Raw genomic sequence first — 18,855 nt, 5'->3', positions numbered from 1 at the left:
CGCTTGCGCCACGTGTCCCGGAAAAGACCAGCTGATGCAATCGGAAAGCGCCCAAGCCCCGCCTCCCATTCCGTTGGGAGAACGGGCAGTCAATCGATAAAGGGGGAAGGCGGATCCTTCCGTCTCTAAACCAATGGAAAAACTTGTCGGGTGACAGGCCTTTAGGAAAACGGAGTACGGCGGTCTGAGAAGGGGATCCATAGTCCTGCGAGTGCAGGATTTAACCCCTCGCTGAGCCTAGAAGTCCTCAATGCGCGTGCGCCTTCGTCCACGCATACTCTGCCTATTAGTCAAGGACCTTTCCAGCCACCATAGTGAGTGGGAGGGGTTTGGTTCAAGGCTCTGGGAAGTCTCTAGGGACCTGAATATGTCCGTGTCGCTGGGACGAGTCCCGGTATAGAGCCCAGAGTTTTCTACGGCTTCTGCTCTGCCTGACCTGAAGTGACTGCCGAGTTCTGGGGCCTTCCCAGGGACCTACGTCTGTAGCGGTGAATGGAGCTCTCCTAATGGCACTTCAGGCTTCCCGAGACGCAAGCCTTGATCCAGGGACGAGCTTGCCTTTACTCCGACATTCCTTAATACGTGCCTCCGCTAATCTGTAATGCGTCAGAGAGCATTTCCAAAGGGCCCATGAAAATACAATGAGACTTTTACTTAAGGAAATAAACACGCTGATTCCACGGATCTCACTCATAAGCCTCAGTGTTTGGAATCGAATGGGCCTATTTTCATTTATTTTACGAGCCAATTAAAAAAAATGACTAACTTGAACTCGGAAGTGCAATGAGCTTGTTCTCAGTTTATGTACTTCATCACTGAGTTGTATGGATTTTACTTTCTAAACCTCAGCCCTCGACAACCCGCCACCCTCAGAATCATCCTTCCACAAAGAACAACAGCTTTCTAACCGGGCATTTCGTTTTTCACAGGGCGCTAGGGTAGTCTTCAAATACAGATGTGATCACGGCAACATTCTGCTCAAAACTCTTTAAGTGGCTTTCAGTTACTCTTAGAATAAATATAGTTATGGCTTTGAAGGCCCCTGATTGCCCAGTTTTCTCTCTCCTTCACTACACACTGAACTGGAACTATAGTAACCTTTTTTTCCTTAGGTGTTCTCCCACAATTTTTTTTTTTTTTTTGTACGTGCCGAGATTGCTCTCCCCATCCTCATCTCTTTCTGCCCTCACACACTTTTTACCTGTTGAGCCCCTACTTATTTGTCAGATCTCAAGAATCATTTTCTTAGGGGAACCGTTGGTTGACCACCCTTACTGGAGGGAGCAAGTCTCCCTGTTACATCTGCAGGTAGCTTCTTGGAGCTCTCAGTAGCACCTATCAGGTCAATTTCAGAATTAAAAAAATTGTCTCCTACTTTGAAAACTTAAGGAAAGCACAACTTGGTATCTTTTGCCAGCGACTAGCAGATGTCAGCCTGGCACAAAGTTGTTCAATAAATGTTGAGGGCATTAATAAGTGTTCAGACAAACCTTATTTGAAAAATTACTTCTTAATATGTATTGTCAGAGAAAGAAGCCAAACTTCCTAAACTACTGTATCTAGAAGGTTTATAATAAGAGTTGATTATTGGTACTACTTGGTGGGTGTTCTTGAGAAGGTGCAGGAGTTATATACAATTTTAATAGACTTAAGTAGACCAGTCTGACATATTTAAATTATAATGAGAATTAACAAGATCTAGTCTTACTCTCCAGTGTAAAATAATTTGGATAGGCTCATTGTATATACATGACTGAATCATGTCCTAATTTTAAATAAGGATAGCGAGGACCAGAAAGATTGAGATTACTGAATTTGCTGGATGAAGAATAGTATAGGCTAACAATTGCAGACTCCTTTTACTGCTATGCAACTCGGCCTTTAGCAGTTTCTCTTAACCCCTTATTCTCATTCAATCTCAGAACCAGTCCTGGTCTAAAGATGGCAAAAAAGAAAAAGCAGAAGTCTTTTCTGGAAGATGGAATTTGCCATGGGAATGTAGGAGAAGCTGTAAAAATCAGCTGCTAGTGTGGAAATCTCTCAGGGAGATATTCCAGTGGCACAGTGCCCTCTAGTGTTAGGAAAAAAATTTTTTCCACGTAATACATGAATTTAGGGTTAAGCAAAGATAGTGGGAGCTTCCAACAGGTCCCAAATCCAGAGCACAATATGCTGTTTTTCAATTTTTGTCTATTTCCTAACAAGAAAACTGTTGATTGACATCCACTGTTATAATTGATGCCCTCTAACCTACATACTTTTTAGGACAGTGACTAAACAGTTCTGCCTTGAGAAGTGAAACAATTATTTATGAACACACGACAAATAATGTTACAAATAACAGAAGATGGCATACAATCAACTTTTAAAAAATATGAATTAGAGAAGATTCAATTTTATAACCATCTTTTATTCACTCTTGTAAAAACATTTTTTTTTAAAAAAGGGAAAGTAGAGTATGCAGCAATGGAAGATATGCGTAGAAAGTTCTGCTTTGGTGTTAGTACATCTCAGAAAAACACACAGCTGGGACATGGCCAGGTAAGTCTGAATCTGATTACAGGGAGAATAGGGAGGGGTGCTCTTTTTGTTACAAGAAATAGAGAGTCATTTTGTGATTTTTGACAAATGAGGAATTCATTCTAAAACTACATGAAGTAGGGGCAGCCTGGGTGGCTCAATTGGTTGAATGTCTGACTGTTGGTTTCTGCTCAGGTCATGATCTCATGAGTTGTGAGATGAAGTCCTGCTTCCTGCTCCATGCTCAGTGGGGAGTCTGCTTGAAAATTCTCTCCCTCTACCCCTCCCCCCAACTCTTGGTCTCTCTCATGCGCTCTTTCTCTCTAAAATGAATAAATCTTTAAAAAAAGTAAAAAATAAAACTACATTTTATTGGAGAAAGGGAAACAGGAATCTCATCTGTGTAGGCCTGTGTAGCCAGGCCACGTGGACCTCAGGGAAAACTGAGCAATTGGGCCTCATGGGAGGCTGCAGGGACTGTAGCTTGATGGTTAATCAAAATCCAAGGTCCTCTATAGTAACAAGAAGGTGTGACTTGAGCTCTAGGACGCCACTATTAACATGATTCAGTTACTCTTGTCTCTTGCTCCTCCTCCTAATACCAGCTGACCAATTTATGTCATGCAAATTTCCAAAGAGGAGAATGAAAGTGGCTGTCTAATTACCAAGCTGCATAATCATAGGTCACAGGCTGGATCAACTGGTTGTTCCTTCTGGTCAGGTGCCTCCCCTAGTCTACTCCACAGTGGCTGAGGGGCTGGTCATATGGTATAGCCATCATGCTGCAGGGATCAGATGCTTTCCTCGTTATGGAGTGTGGGCACCTTTGGAAGGGGATGCTGAGCATGACAGGTGCTATGAGTAATATCTCTAAGGCAAAATGTGTTTGTGATTCATTTGGCAATATTTTCACTGTAAACAATTTGAGTGCTTTCTGACTTAAAAAGAAGGTTTTGTGGGAGTTTTTTGTTCGGAATTTTTGTTCGGCAGCAATGCCGAACTTCGGACAGTATCTAACAGAAATAGTCGTTTCATGGATGCGCTTTGGAAAATGTGACACAATACTTACAAGGTGTTCATTATGATAAAATTACCCACCAATCACACTTGGAGTGACATAATGCTTTCCAGATAAATCTTGGTTTGCTTTAGTGTAAAATATTTAGATCTATTAGACGTGGTCCTTGGTGATGTGGATTTTTTTCTTCTGATTTCTTTACAATTAATCTAAAAATATGATTAAAATTGTGAATGTCATTAGAAATGATACCAATTATCATGCACATTCATTACCATACAAAATATACCTGTATAGATAATAGCACAGAAGATAATGCTGATGCAATTTTAGAAGTTGTTATATACACAAGTGTAATAACTGTCAACTCAAACCTCACCCACTAATTCTTTGAGTGCTTTACACCAATATTTCTGGTTCCCTTTCAAATCTATCCAAACGTCCTTAGGGCACTTTGAATGACAAGGTCAATCTTTGGTAGATAGTTCCAAAATAGAAAGTCTGTCTATCCCTTAAGAGGGCATTCTCTATGGTATTCGAATCCTGGTTTCTTATAAGTGAGTTCTTCTAGTTTGTTTAGAGACCTTGCTTTCCATCCTCTGTTAGGTTTGATTTCAGTGGATCTCTTAGGTATAAGGATCTAATAACATTGAACATACCCCTGATTTCTACTACCTTTTTGAAGAATACCTTACTCCTCTACTATGTTTTAAAGTTGCTGCATTTTATATGTATTTATCCTTTCCTTAAAGGTATCATTTCTCCTTTCTTTGCTCTAACATAACAGTTTTTTAAGGGAAACTCTGTCTTCCTCCAGCATAGTCAGCCTGCCTTCTTTTATCTTTTTAAAAAATTTAATTACTTTTTTCACCTTTGAGTTTCCAATAATTTAATTGAATTTTTTCTTGATTTCAGTCCCCCAGAAGAGTATATTCTCTTTATAATAAAGGCCCATGTTCCTTTTTTGTTGTTGTCAGTAATACCTACCAATTTTTTAAAAATTTTCTTAACTCTCAAGAACCTCCTTACAACCATGTGGCTTTTGAAACTTCTGGACAAACCACGAAAGTAAAAAGAATGTTAGTCTCTTCATCCTTCCTCCTTTACCTTTAAATACAGTTCCAGAACCATGCAAACAGGCATGAAATTTAGGGCAGTTGATCTAGCTCTGGATACCTAGACCTAGTACTAAAACTAGTACAACTACCAGTAGTATCACACAGGACTACTTCATAGTCCGTGCATATTAGTTGCCTTTCTACTTTATCGTTCTGCACAATGAAAAATACTGTGAAAGAACAAATACTGTTTTGTTTTGTTTTGTTTTTAACAATAGCTAACAGAATACCCAAGCCCAGTGTTCAGTGCAAGGAAAAACTGACACAGCCATTCTTGGAGGCCCATACAACCTGCTTATAAAGACAGGTGCCCATTTTATGATTTGTTTATTTGTTTCTCGTGTATTGAGTTTGAGAAGTTCTTTGAATGGGCAGAAGATATGAACAGACACTTTTCCAATGAAGACATACAAATGGCTAACAGACACATGAAAAAATGTTCAAAATCATTAGCCATCAGGGAAATTCAAATCAAAACCACACTGAGACACCACCTTACACCAGTTAGAATGGCAAAAATTGACAAGGCAAGAAACAACAGTTGTTGGAGAGAATGTGGAGAAAGGGGATCCCTCCTACATTGTTGGTGGGAATGCAAGTTGGTACAGCCACTCAGGAAAACGGTGTGGAGGTCCCTTAAAAAGTTAAAAATTGAGCTACCCTATGACCCAGCCATTGCACTACTGGGTATTTACCCCAAAGATACAGACATAGTGAAGAGAAGGGCCATATGCACCCCAATGTTCATAGCAGTATTGTCCATAATAGCTAAATTGTGGAAGGAGCCAAGATGCCCTTCAACAGATGAATGGATTAAGAAGCTGTGGTCCATATATACAATGGACTATTACTCAGCTATCAAAAAGAATGATTTCTCAACATTTGCTGCGACATGGACGGCATTGGAGGAGATAATGCTAAGTGAAATAAGTCAAGCAGAGAAAGACAATTATCATATGATTTCTCTCATCTATGGAACATAAGAACTAGGAAGATCAGTAGGGGAAGAAAGGGATAAAGAAAGGGGGGTTAATCAGAAGGGGGAATGAAGCATGAGAGACTATGGACTCTGAGAAACAAACTGAGGGCTTCAGAGGGGAGGGGGGTGGGGGAATGGGATAGGCTGGTGATGGATAGTAAGGAGGGCACGTATTGCATGGTGCACTGGGAGTTATATGCAACTAATGAATCATTGAACATTACATCAAAAAAAATTAAAAATTAAATAAAAAAAATAAAGACAGGTGCCTGGCTTGCTCCAGTTAAATGCCAACTACAACTACTGTAAAAAATCAGCTCCTGGTCATGGTATAAACAGTTGCAAAACCGTTCAGAAATTTTGCAGGTCAGTTGTTAAGTATAGTCATGGTTAAAAATTAAATTATATTAAATGCAATGTGGTATCCTGAATTGGATTATTGGATTCTGGTACAGAAAAAGGGCATTAGTGGAAAAACTGATGAAATTCAAATGAAGTCTGCAATTTAATTTGTATATTGCACTAGTGTTAATTTCTTAGCTTTCATAAATGTACCACAGTCACATAAGATGATAATATTGGAAGAAGCTGGGTGAAGGGCATACGGGAACTCTGTACTGTCTTTGCAATTTCTCCTATAAATATAAATTTATTTCAAAATAAAAAGTAATAGAAACTTTTATTCTGAAACAACTTTACATTTTTGCCACATATACTAATATATACTTAATTTATAGTTATTAAACTTATAATTAAATAAATGATATTTTAAGAGGTAATAAGTATTCAAAATTTACCACTTCCTAATTATTTTACTACATTAAGTATTATTTATGTTCTTGAGCTCTTTTTTGTCTATCTTATCAGTATGGCAAAATACTATACATTGCATATCTGTTCCTAACTCAGAGTTCAGACATCAGTAGCTTGAAATTAGCCATGGTGGGAATTTTTATACCTCGGAAACTGGCAAATTCTACAAATCAGGGCTTATTGTTTTCCTGGAGAGCTGGTTGTTAAACACTTACCAGTATACCATTGGGTATTTGCACTAAACTTTTGCCAGTATATGGGGCTTTTAGTTTGATGTCCAGAATTCATGAGTTCAGGGACAAAGGAGAGATCTTTCTTATTATTAACCCTTAGTAACTCATTTGAAGAATTTCTGCTTCTGGTTTTTACAACTTTGGGCTAGATAATTTTGAAGGTCCTAGTCCCTAAGGGGGTACAGTCATGATTCAGATGAATTGGTTGGGACTGCCCCCTGGCCTTTTGGGGCTCCACAGGCTGATGTATCCACAGGCAGAATTGGAGGTTGCTGTTCAGGCCAGAACAATTGATCCTTAGTAGTGGAGGGCAAATAAATGGGTTTCTGCTACATGAAGGAGGATTTTGTCAGGAACCCAGAATGTCAACGAACCATTTTTTTTGTACTGCCTTACCTAATGTTCAGCTTATTAGAAAACCCAGTAAACACAAGGATGGAAGGTTTGGGTCATCCACTAGGTAAAGAACCCTGTCTAGCCAAATTCTGTCAAAGGCCAAGGTAACTTCAATAGATGCTAGAAAAAGGAAGCTATGCAGAATTGGCTGCATAATTTGCAGAACCCAGGGCAAAAGAAATATGTGGGGGCTCTTGTTCAAATATTATCAAGAACTTCAATATATCAACAGAAGAGTATTAACTAAGTACAGGACGATTCTAAGTTTAGAGCTCCATGTGGCCACACGGGATATACACTCACGAAGCTGGTGCTGGTGCTGTGATTACCAACTTAGCCCTCATGATCAGGAAGTATGGATTGTAGCAATTATGTTTTACGTCACTTCGTTCTTTTCTCCCCTCCCCCAGCTTTTCCTATCACATATGAAGAACACCAGAGGGAGCTAACACTGTAGGTATCATGAGGGAATATTATTGATGATGACACACAAACTTAAGGGACTTCATGTGTCTTTTGTGTTAGGGACATTAACTTTTCATGTGGAGGAAAGACTTGAGAAGATGTTGAGGGGGGAAGGTATGGCCTGCATCAATAGACTCCTGGGTCATTACCTTCTAGTTGCCTCCAGACAATGGGACCCTTCACAGGAGATGGGAGGGCAGAGAACAAAATCATGGTATTTGTCCCCCTAGCACTTCCTTGAGAGGAGGTTGCTTTGGCTTGCTGATATTTCACTGCCAAAGGTCACTGCTCATCTCATGGCAATCCTTTCTACACAACTCTCTCCTTGTCGTTTCCAGTATGGCTGGCTTTCCTTGCTCCTCTTGGCCTAGGAGTGGTTATAGATTTCCTACTCTTACTGGACCCAGGTTCTCTACATTCCACTATCCCTTTATAAACCATTGTAAATAAACACTTCAAATTACCCTAATTTGAGTTTGCCATCTGTTTCCTGTTTGGACCTTGGGTGATATTATTTGTGTTCTTCAGCTGTAAAATGAGATTAACACATGATTCTGGAACTTGTTGGGAGAGTGAATAGATGTATGAAAAGTACTTTGCAAACTCTAAAAGGCTATAAAAGTTAATTATGTTTGGGGAAATGAATGTTCTGGCTAATTACCCTCTCAGGATTATTCTAGGATCATTAGAAGCTACACTAAAAAATCCCCCTGAATTGATCTTCACTTTTGTCCTATCTCCTCCCTGCTGAGAACCTTATGATGATGGTCTTTCATTGCCTAGAGCAATGGATGTTTTTATCCTGTCATTAAAAGATCTTCACAGCTTGGATCCTAATCACTTCCCAGTTTATCTTTCTTCTCTGCTCTCATACCTTCCAGTGAAATGGATGTACCCTAGGAAAACTAACATATTGTTTTTCTGTGTCCTGGCCTTTGCTCACTTGGTTATGTACTTACCCTTCAGATCCATCTAAATCTTGCCATCTCTCAATGCCCGGCATAAGACCTTAAACAACCCCATAGTTACCATTTTTGTTTAGAGTACATATTGGGTATAGATTCTCTTGGAAATCAGTCAAATGTTGGAGACCTTAATGTGCCTCGTGGCAGTTAAGAGGCACATTTTTAGTTTCTCACCTCACCCTTTTTCTGTGCAGGCCCATAGGACTCAATGTACCTCCCATTACTCTAAAGATGCTAGAAGCCACTTTTCTTTCTGAGACTTTCCTCCCTCCAAGATAGAGATGGGATTCTTCTCTTTGGTTCCTCACCAGTCAGGGGCCCTCTGTTTGCAGGATGGCATTTACAAATCAGGGGTGTTAAAGAACAAAAATCGAACTGAGTAAATTTGAAGATCTAATAGGCTTTATTAAGCTATTCATGAATCTGGCATCATTTCACCTAGCAAGTAGAGGGGAGCTTAGAAAGGAGTAGTACAAAATGGAAAAGGTTTTATAGGAAGGAGGGTGGGACAAGAAGTCATTAGCAAAAAGAAATATTTCAGCCAAGGTTACTTTCCCTAAAGGGGGGTGGGTAGGGGGTCTAATCATGCAGATTACCTCATCTTCTTTTGGGGGATGGAGAGGGCCTGCCTGTCAGATGACTTCATTGGTGCTGATCAGAAAATTCCTATTCTCTTAAAACTACATTTCTGAAGGAGGTTGAGACTGCAATTAGATTAGGTATTAAGCCCTGGGTTGGCGATTTGGTGTAGCATTAGTGACTCTATCTTGGGCTGTGGTTTTCTTTTTAACAGGGTTCCAGTCTAGGTGCCTCTCATTTAAATATCTATGTTCCAGGTGGATAGCTTACCTTAATAAGAGCAACTACTTTTGAGCAACTCATTTAATCCTCATAATCATTCGGCATGGTACCTCATCATGGAGGAAGCAGATTTAGGACGTTTAAATGGTTTGGTCATTATGCATTAGTAAAAGCAGGGCTAGGAATGGACCACAGGTTTACTTGTCTCCAAAATTTGTGTTTCTTCTGCTCACAAACTGCATTACCCCAACATTAGGTTATTTCCTGGCAATCATAGATGATCATATGAAAGCATGTAAAGGCACGTCTGTTGTTATTTTGATCTTAGTGTTTGTATCTTTTATCACTTTTAATTTTTATTTTAGTGTTTAAGAACATTGTCTTCATATTATTTGTAAAGCTAACTGAAGACAGAAACGTTGTTTTATGTCACTATGTTAGCTGTTGCACCTTTTCCAAGGGCTTAATACATACCATATGTTTACCATATATTTATTGGTTAATTGTTCCAGAAAGGTTTTCAAGGATAAATATGTTATGATACCTGTTTTCTTTTTATGTATAGAGTAAATGGGATCATAATTCTAATTTTTCTTTGCCAAATGACAATCTTGCAAGTGAAGAATAATCTTAGCATGTGGAAAACCATAAAATAAAACCAAATGATGTTTAAAATTGTGTGTCTGTAAGGGGCCACATAGAAATGGGGTGGTGGTAAAGAAGGGTCCTGGACAGAGAGGCAGAATTTGGAGATGATGGCCAACATATAAAGAGTATCAACTTTTTTTCCGGGAGCAATGAAGAACTGTAAGAAGAATGTGATCTATCAGATTTGTTTTAGCAATGTCACTCTGTACCATAGAGAGTGGATTGTAGTGGTATGAAATAGAGGCAGAGGGATGTGGTCCTCCTAATTTGGGATCTAGCTTTATTTCCTTACCACCTCCCCACCTCCATGTTATTGTACTGGCCAGGATGCCTAACTCTGTTAATCAGGGGGAAATTGGGTTTCTACTCTACAGTGGATACAAGAAAGATTTTGTTTAGAACCCAGAGAATCACTAGAGTTCCTTATAACACTCCCATGACAAATAGTCCTATTCAATGAAAAACTGTGGCAATCCAATAAAGACAAAGTCAGCAAAGACTAATATACCATGGGAATAAAATATTTGGATCTCCCTACCAACTAAATAATCCAGCTTAAGTGCTATCAGAAGGTAAAAGGACTTTGAACTGAGGGTGGGACAAAGACAGCCATGATTGCCAGCTTTAGGCGAGTGAACAACTATAGAAGTGCTGTGCTATATATTATTTAACTGTTTCTTTTTCTCATTATTTCCACCCCTCTTCTTTGTATGAAGAATAATGATGCTAGCTAACATTTAGTTTTCAGGTGGGAACATGAATGAATGGGTATCAATAAGAATAAAATGGTTGATATGTGTTGGTGTTATAAACTTTTCATTTGAATTAAGGACAAGAATGCATGTTGAGGATCACAATGGATGGACTGTGTTGTAGAGTTTCTGATTTATTTCCTCCAGATCTACTTCCTGCTCTACTCCTGGGTCTGACTTGGAGACTAACTATTATAGGCCACTAATATAGACTCAACAATTTATATGTTGAAATCTTTTTTTAAAATGTTTTTTAATTATATTATGTTATTCACCATACAATACATCCCTGGTTTCTGATGTAAAGTTTGATGATTTATTAGTTGCGTATAACACCCAGTGCACCATGCAATACGTGCCCTCCTTACTATCCATCACCAGTCTATCCCATTCCCCGACCCCCCCTCCTCTCTGAAGCCCTCAGTTTGTTTCTCAGAGTCCATAGTCTCTCATGCTTCATTCCCCCTTCTGATTACCCCCCCTTTCTTTATCCCTTTCTTCCCCTACCGATCTTCCTAGTTCTTATGTTCCATAGATGAGAGAAATCATATGATAATTGTCTTTCTCTGCTTGACTTATTTCACTTAGCATTATCTCCTCCAATGCCGTCCATGTCGCAGCAAATGTTGAGAACTCGTTCTTTCTGATAGCTGAGTAATAGTCCATTGTATATATGGACCACAGCTTCTTAATCCATTCATCTGTTGAAGAACATCTCAGTTCCTTCCACGATTTGGCTATTGTGGACAATGCTGCTATGAACATTGGGGTGCATATGACCCTTCTCTTCACTACGTCTGTATCTTTGGGGTAAATACCCAGTAGTGCAATGGCTGGGTCATAGGGTAGCTCAATTTTTAACTTTTTAAGGGACCTTTACACTGTTTTCCAGAGTGGCTGTACCAACTTGCATTCCCACCAACAATGTAGGAGGGATCCCCTTTCTCCACATCCTCTCCAACAATTGTTGTTTCTTGCTTTGTCATTTTTTGCCATTCTAACTGGCGTAAGGTGGTGTCTCAGTGTGGTTTTGATTTGAATTTCCTTGATGGCTAATGATTTTGAACATTTTTTCATGTGTCTGTTAGCCATTTGTATGTCTTCATTGGAAAAGTGTCTGTTCATATCTTCTGCCCATTTTATGATTTGTTTATTTGTTTCTCGTGTATTGAGTTTGAGAAGCTCTTTGTAGATCTTGGATACCAGTCTTTTATCTGTAGCATCATTTGCAAATATATTCTCCCATTCTGTGGGCTGCCTCTTAGTTTTTTTGACTGTTTCCTTGGCTGTGCAGAAGCTTTTTATCTTGATGAAGTCCCACAAGTTCATTTTATCTTTTGTTTCTCTTGCCTTTGGAGATGTGTCATGAAAAAGGTTGCTTTAGCCGATGTCGTAGAGGTTGCTGCCTATGTTCTCCTCTAGGATTTTGATGGATTCCTGTCTCACATCGAGGTCTTTCATCCATTTGGAGTTTATCTTTGTGTATGGTGTGAGAGAGTGGTCAAGTTTCATTCTTTTGCATGTAGCTGTCCAATTTTCCCAGCACCATTTATTGAAGAGACGGTCTTTTTTCCACAGGATGTTTTTTCCTGCTGATGTTTTTTTAAAGATTAGTTGCCCAAAGAGCCGAGGGTCCATTTCTGGGTTCTCTATTCTGTTCCATCGGTCTATGTGTCTGTTTTTGTGCCAGTACCATGCTGTCTTTGTGATCACAGCTTTGTAGTACAGCTCGAAATCCGGCATTGTGATGCCCCCAGCTTTGTTTTTCCTTTTCAACAGTTCCTTGGCGATTCGGGGCCTTTTCTGGTTCCATACAAATGTAAGGACTATTTGTTCCAGTTCTTTGAAAAATGTCATTGGTATTTTGATCAGGATAACATTGAAAGTGTAGATTGTTCTGGGTAGCATGGACATTTTAACTATGTTAATTCTTCCGATCCATGAGCATGGAATATTTTTCCATCTTTTTGTGTCTCCCTCAATGTCTTTCAAGAGTGATTTATAGTTTCTAGAATATAGGTCCTTTACGTCTCTGGTTAAGTTAATTCCAAGGTAACGTATGGTTTTTAGTGCTATTGTAAATGGGATGGATTCCCTAATTTCTCTTTCTTCAGTCTCATTATTTGTGTATAGAAATGCAACTGACTTCTGAGCATTGATTTTGTATCCCGCCACATTACTGAATTGCTCTATAACTTCTAATAGTTTGGGAGTGGCTTCTTTTGGGTTTTCCATATAGAGTATCATGTCATCTGCGAAGGGAGACATTTTGACTTCTTCCTTGCCGATTTGGATACCTTTTATCCCTTTTTGTTGTCTGATTGCTGTTGCAAGGACTTCTAGTACTATGTTGAATAATAGTGGCGAGAGTGGGCATCCTTGTCGTGTTCCTGATCTTAAGGGAAAGGCTTCCAGCTTTTCCGCATTGAGAATGATATTTGCTGTAGGCTTTTCATAGATGGTTTTTATGAGATTGAGGAATGTACCCTCTATCCCTACACTCTGAAGGGTTTTAATCAGGAAAGGATGCTGTATTTTGTTAAATGCTTTTTCTGCATCTATTGAGAGAAATTGTATGATTTTTGAATTTTTCTTTCTGGATAAAATCTAAGACACTGATAGATTTGTGAATGTTGAACCACCCTTGTATCCCAGGGATGAATCCCACTTGTTCATGATGGATAATCCTTTTAATGTACTTTTGGATTCTATTAGCCAGGATCTTGTTGAGGATTTTGGCGTCCATATTCATTAGTGAAATCGGTCTGTAATTCTCCTTTTTGATGGGGTCTTTGCCTGGTTTGGGGATCAAGGTAATATTGGCCTCATAGAATGAGTTTGGTAGCTTTCCTTCTGTTTCTATTTTTTGAAATAGCTTTAGGAGAATAGTTATTTTTTCTTCTTTGAATGTTTGGTAGAATTCCCCAGGAAAGCCATCCGGGCCTGGAGTTTTGCTTTTTGCAAGGTTGTTTATCACTGACTCAATCTCTTCATAATTAATTGGCCTGTTTAAAAAATCAATTTCTTCCTGTTTCAGTCTTGGTAGTTTATAGGTTTCCAGGAAGGCCTCCATGTGTTCCAGATTGCTTAACTTATTGGCATAAAGCTGTTGATTAAAGTTTCTAATAATCCTTCCAATTTCATTGGTGTTGGTTGTGACCTCTCCTTTTTCATTCATAATTTTATTAATTTGGGTCCTTTCTCTATTCTTTTGGATAAGTCTTGCCAGTGGTCTGTCAATTTTATTAATTCTCTCAAAGAACCAGCTTCTAGTTCTGTTGATCTGCTTTACTGTACTCCTGGTTTCTAATTAATTGATTTCTGCTCTAATCTTGGTCAACTGCTTCCTCGTGCGTGGATTAGGCCTGTCCCTCTGTTGCTGTTCCAGCTTCTTGAAGTGAGAATATAAAAACTGCATTTTAGACTTTTCTCTTCTTTTGAGTGAGGCTTGGATGGCTATGTATTTCCCCCTTAGGACTGCCTTTGCAGTATCCCATAGGTTTTGGACCATTGTGTTTTCATTCTCGTTGGTCTCCATAAATTGTTGAAATTGATTTTTGATTTCCTGGTTTATCGAATCATTCCTGAGCAGGATGGTTCTTAGTCTCCAAGTGTTTGAGTTTCTTCCAAATTTTTCCTTGTGGTTGAGTTCCAATTTCAGAGCATTGTGGTCTGAGAATATGCAGGGAATAATTTCAGTCTTTTGGTATCAGTTGAGACCTGTTTTGTGACCCAGAATATAGTTTATTCTTGAGAATGTTCCATGGGCTTTAGAATACAATGAGTATTCTTTGGTTCTGGGGTGTAGTGTTCTCTATATATCTATGAGGTCCAACTCGTCAAGTATGGCATTCAAAGCTCTTGTTTCTTTGCTGATTTCTTGCTTAGGTGGTCTGTCTATTGCTGATAGTGGAGTGTTGAGGTCTGCTACTATTAGTGTATTTTTATCTATATGTCTCTTTATTGTGGTTAAGAGTTGGCTTGTGTATCTTGCTGCTCCCCTGTTGGGGGCATATATATTTATAATCGTCATATCCACTTGTTGCATACATCCTTTAAGAATAACATAGTGCCCTTCTGTGTCTCTAACTATAGTCTTTAGTTTAAAATCCAATCTGTCTGATATGAGAATTGCTACCCCAGCTTTCTTTTGAGGTCCATTGGCATGAAAGATGGTATTCCATCCCTTTACTTTCACTCTGGATGTATCTTTAGGTTCAAAATGAGTCTCTTGTAGACAGCAAATGGATGGGTCATGTCTTTTTATCCAATCTGCAACCCTGTGGCGCTTTATGGGAGCATTTAGGCCATTTACATTGAGACTGATTATTGAGAGATATGATTTTAATGATGCCATGTTGCCAGTGAAGTCTTTGTTTCTATAGATTGTGACTTTCTGTTCTGTATCACTCTTGGGGCCTTTTTACTTTTATAGAGCCCCCCTTAATATCTTCTGTAGGGCTGGTTTTGTGGTTACGAAATTGGTCGATGACTGGTGATTCTGGAAGGTCTTTATTTCTCCATCAATTCTGAATGACAGCCTTGCTGGATAAAGGATCCTTGGCTGCATGTTTTTCTCTGAAAGAGCTTTAAAAATCCCCCACAACCCTTTCTCTCATTCCAGGTCTGTGTAGACAGGTCTGACGTAATTCTGATACCTTTGCCTTGGTACGTGAGAAATTTCTTTGCCCTGGCCACTTTCAATACTGTATCCTTGGATCTAATATTTGCGAATTGCACTGTGACGTGACGTGGTGTAGGTTTGTCGTGGTTGAGCTTGGGAGGGGTTCTCTCTTTCTCTTGGACACGAATGTTTGTTTCCCTTGCTAGATTAGGAAAGTTTTCAGCTACAATTTGTTCAGATATCTCTTCTAGACTTCTCTTTTTCTCCACCCCCTCGGGGATGCCGATGATTCTGACATTGGAACGTTTGAGTCAGTAATCTCCCGTAACCTACATTCCTGAGCATGGATTTTTTTGAGTCCAGATTCTATTTTAGCTTTTTCTTCTACTAACCCATCCTCCAATTCGCTGATACGTTCTTCTGCCTCATTCACCCTGGCCGTCAGAGCATCTAGTTTTGACTGCATTTGGCTCATAGAATTTTTAATTTCTGCCAGATTCGCTCTCATTTCCACCCTTAGAGATTCTATATTCTCATTAACATTTTCGTTAATACTTTTTTCAAGTCTACACATCATCTTGACCATTGTTACTCTGAATTCCATTTCTGATAATTTGGTTATATCCATATCCATTAGTTCTGTGGCAGAGGCCACAGACTCATTGTCTTTTCTTTGCTGGGGGGGGATTTCTCCTTCTTGTCATTCTGGTGAGGAGAGGTTGTGGGGTTATCCAGAGCCCAAATTATTGACTGGGACCCAGGCCGTGCACCCTTGTTTTATAGGGATCTTAGGGATGTGGGCTTCTTGATTTTTCAGCCTGCCTCCTGGGGGAGGGGCCTGCCGTGCCGATACTCAGGCAACCCTGTTTGGGTTGAGTCTGCATGTCCCCTGCGAGGGGGGATGGGGATGGGCACACTGTGAGCCGGTATTTCCAGGCTTTTGTTCTCTGGCAGTTTTCCCTGGCGGTTTGCTGTGCCTCTTCTGAGAGTCAGAGCAGCAGTGGCCGAATCTCAGCCTCTGTCTCAGAACAGAGGGATCGCAGACCGTTCTCCACTGATGCTCTGGCCACTTTAACTCTGTTTCTGTTGGTGCTGCTCAACCCTGCAGTGTCCCGGGGTGTGCGCCCCACACCCGGCGTCCCAGTTCTCACTTCCAGGGCCGGCAGGTCTCTGTCCTTTTTGTGTTTCTAACACCGCCAGCTGCCAGCTGCCCCCGCGCGCTCCTGGAGCTCCCGGTCTCAGTCTGGATCCAGTGAGCACACCGGAGCTCCATTTCAGTGTGGTCGCACGCGCATTCCCCGGCTCACGGTCTCAGTCTGCTCTCTCGCGGGTGCCTCCGCGAGTCCGCCCGCTCCCCTGTGCAGGTGGCTACCGCTTCCCGGTGCCCGAACGCGGCGGCTCCCTCCCCCTTCCGTTTATCTTCCGATATCTGTGCACGGTTTCACAGCTCCCCGCTTAGTACCTCAATACTCAGCGCTGGAGATGTTCATTTGTAGAGATCCAGATGTATCTTCCTGCATCTCAGGCTGATTCTGTGGATGTTCAGGCTGGTCTGGTACCTATCCAGCTTGACTCAGGGAACCGGCTGAAAAAGGGGTCCCCTACTTCTCTGCCATCTTAACTCCCTCCTCTATATATTGAAATCTTAACCACCAAAATGATGGTAGTAGGAAGTGAAACGTTTGGGAGGTGTTATGTCTTGAGAGTGGAATCCTCATGAATAGCATCAGTGTCCTTATAAAGGAGGCTGCAGAGAGCTCCCTCACCCCTTCTACCATGTGAGGACACAGCATGAAGACAGCCGTCCATGAACCAGGAACTAGCTCTCACCAGACACTGAATCTGCTGCTGCCTTGATCTTGGACTCCCCAGCCTCTGCACTGTGATAAGTTAATTTCTGTTGTTTATATGCCACACAGTCCATGGCATTTTGTAATAGCAACATGAACAAACTAGGACGACACCCTTATAAAAGAGACTGTATCCCTCATTCCTTCCACCACTTGAGGTTGCAACATGAAGACAACCATCTATGAACCAGGAAGCGGTCTCACCAGACACCAGATCTGCTGGTCCCTTGACCTTAGACTTCTCAGCCTCCAGACTATGAGAAATAATTTTTTGTTGTTTATAAGCCACTTAGTCTATGGTATTCTGTTATAGCAGCCTGAATAGACTCAGACAATGACCTTCATCAAATGATCCTCTTGCTTTCTCATGCCCATTGGATTTAGTCAAGGAGAAGTACCAGCATGCAATCAGGAGTGAGGGGAGGTGAGATGGATATATTTGTTCCTCAGCTCCTTCCTTTTAGGGTCTTCATGGCCTGGCTGCATCCCTTGATTAAATGTCATAACCCTTATGAGACTGTCTTTCCTAAGCAGCTCTCTGAATCTAGTGGTTAGAGGAACGCTCCTTCTCAATAACCCTTCAGGAGTCAGGGTGTTATTATTAGTCCAAAGTAATGCACTATCTCCTGTGTTTTCCCTGTATCATGCCCTTACCTTTGGAAATAATCCTTTTATTAAAGTTTCTTTGAATTACTCAGTTTGTGAATGCCAGCTATTCTTGCCAAGATCTTGGTAATACATGAAGCTTAGAGTTAAGCTGAGTGCCAGGTTTTAAAAAGTAGTTCCCACAGCGCCCTCTTGGGGCCGGGTAGAGGGGTGTTCAACACCTGGTGGCTGGCCACCCAGGACTTAGAGACAGTGGTCTAAGAGACACAGCTTGGGCATTGATTCTGTACTTATTTTAGCTCTTTTAGTTTTCTGCTTAATTTTGTCAGAGAGGAACCAATGAATTCTTTTAGAAACAAGAGCTCAAGTTTGATGCACACAAGAAATCATATGCCCCATGCATCCTAGGAATACATTTGAGTAGCTTTTTTGGAAGTTCTGGACCCATCTCCAAAGGGCACACTTCCCTCCAAAGTAAGTCATAAATCTGTAAATTTGTGCAATTTGTCTTTGGTGTTTCTCCCTTCTCGTTTCTTTGTGGGGTGCCTCTGCCATTCCCTGAAGGTACCTACTCAGGAACCTCACATTCTTCTACACCCAATTCTCTCTATGAAAACTAGCTTCCAGGAAAGGCTCTGAATTCATTTTCACTAAATAAATGACTGCTTGACTTTTATATGTTCTCTCACTTATTAGTGCAATCTTTTGCCTACAGCAGGGTTTTCTTAGCCTTGGCAATATTGACATTTTGGGCCAAATAATTCTTTGTTTGGGGGGACTACACCAACACACAAGATGCCAGTAACACCCTTCTTCTAGCTGTGCTAACCAAAGTGTCTCCAGACGTTGCTAAATGTCTTGTGGGAGCAAATCACGCCCAGTGGAGAACACTGGCCTAGGAGAATGACGTTCCACCTGTGCAATCTTTGGACATTATCAAATCCAAGGGAAAAATGTTGTATTAGGGCAGTAACTTGGAGGTCCTTCTGAAAATGTAGACTTTGAGTGTTTGTTGGTAAAGGACCACCCACTTTTCTAACTGAATTCCATGACCAAATCATTTTTCT

The 18,855-nt window shown here is 40.5% G+C and overlaps 1 long non-coding RNA gene across 1 annotated transcript in view; it reads left to right on the top strand.

The window, feature by feature from the left end:
- Nucleotides 1–3: 3 nt before the first annotated feature.
- Nucleotides 4–18,855, top strand: part of LOC125283372 (uncharacterized) — a 262,139-nt gene continuing 243,287 nt past the window's right edge. The window contains exon 1 of the long non-coding RNA XR_007191159.2: nucleotides 4–2,541. This is a non-coding gene — a long non-coding RNA (uncharacterized LOC125283372). The remainder of the gene's footprint in view (nucleotides 2,542–18,855) is intronic.

The sequence above is a fragment of the Ursus arctos genome, unplaced genomic scaffold (assembly GCF_023065955.2).
Source record: "Ursus arctos isolate Adak ecotype North America unplaced genomic scaffold, UrsArc2.0 scaffold_15, whole genome shotgun sequence".
Lineage (NCBI taxonomy): Eukaryota > Metazoa > Chordata > Mammalia > Carnivora > Ursidae > Ursus > Ursus arctos.
Note: the sequence above shows the minus strand (reverse complement) of the source record. Positions and strands in the feature narration are given on the sequence as shown.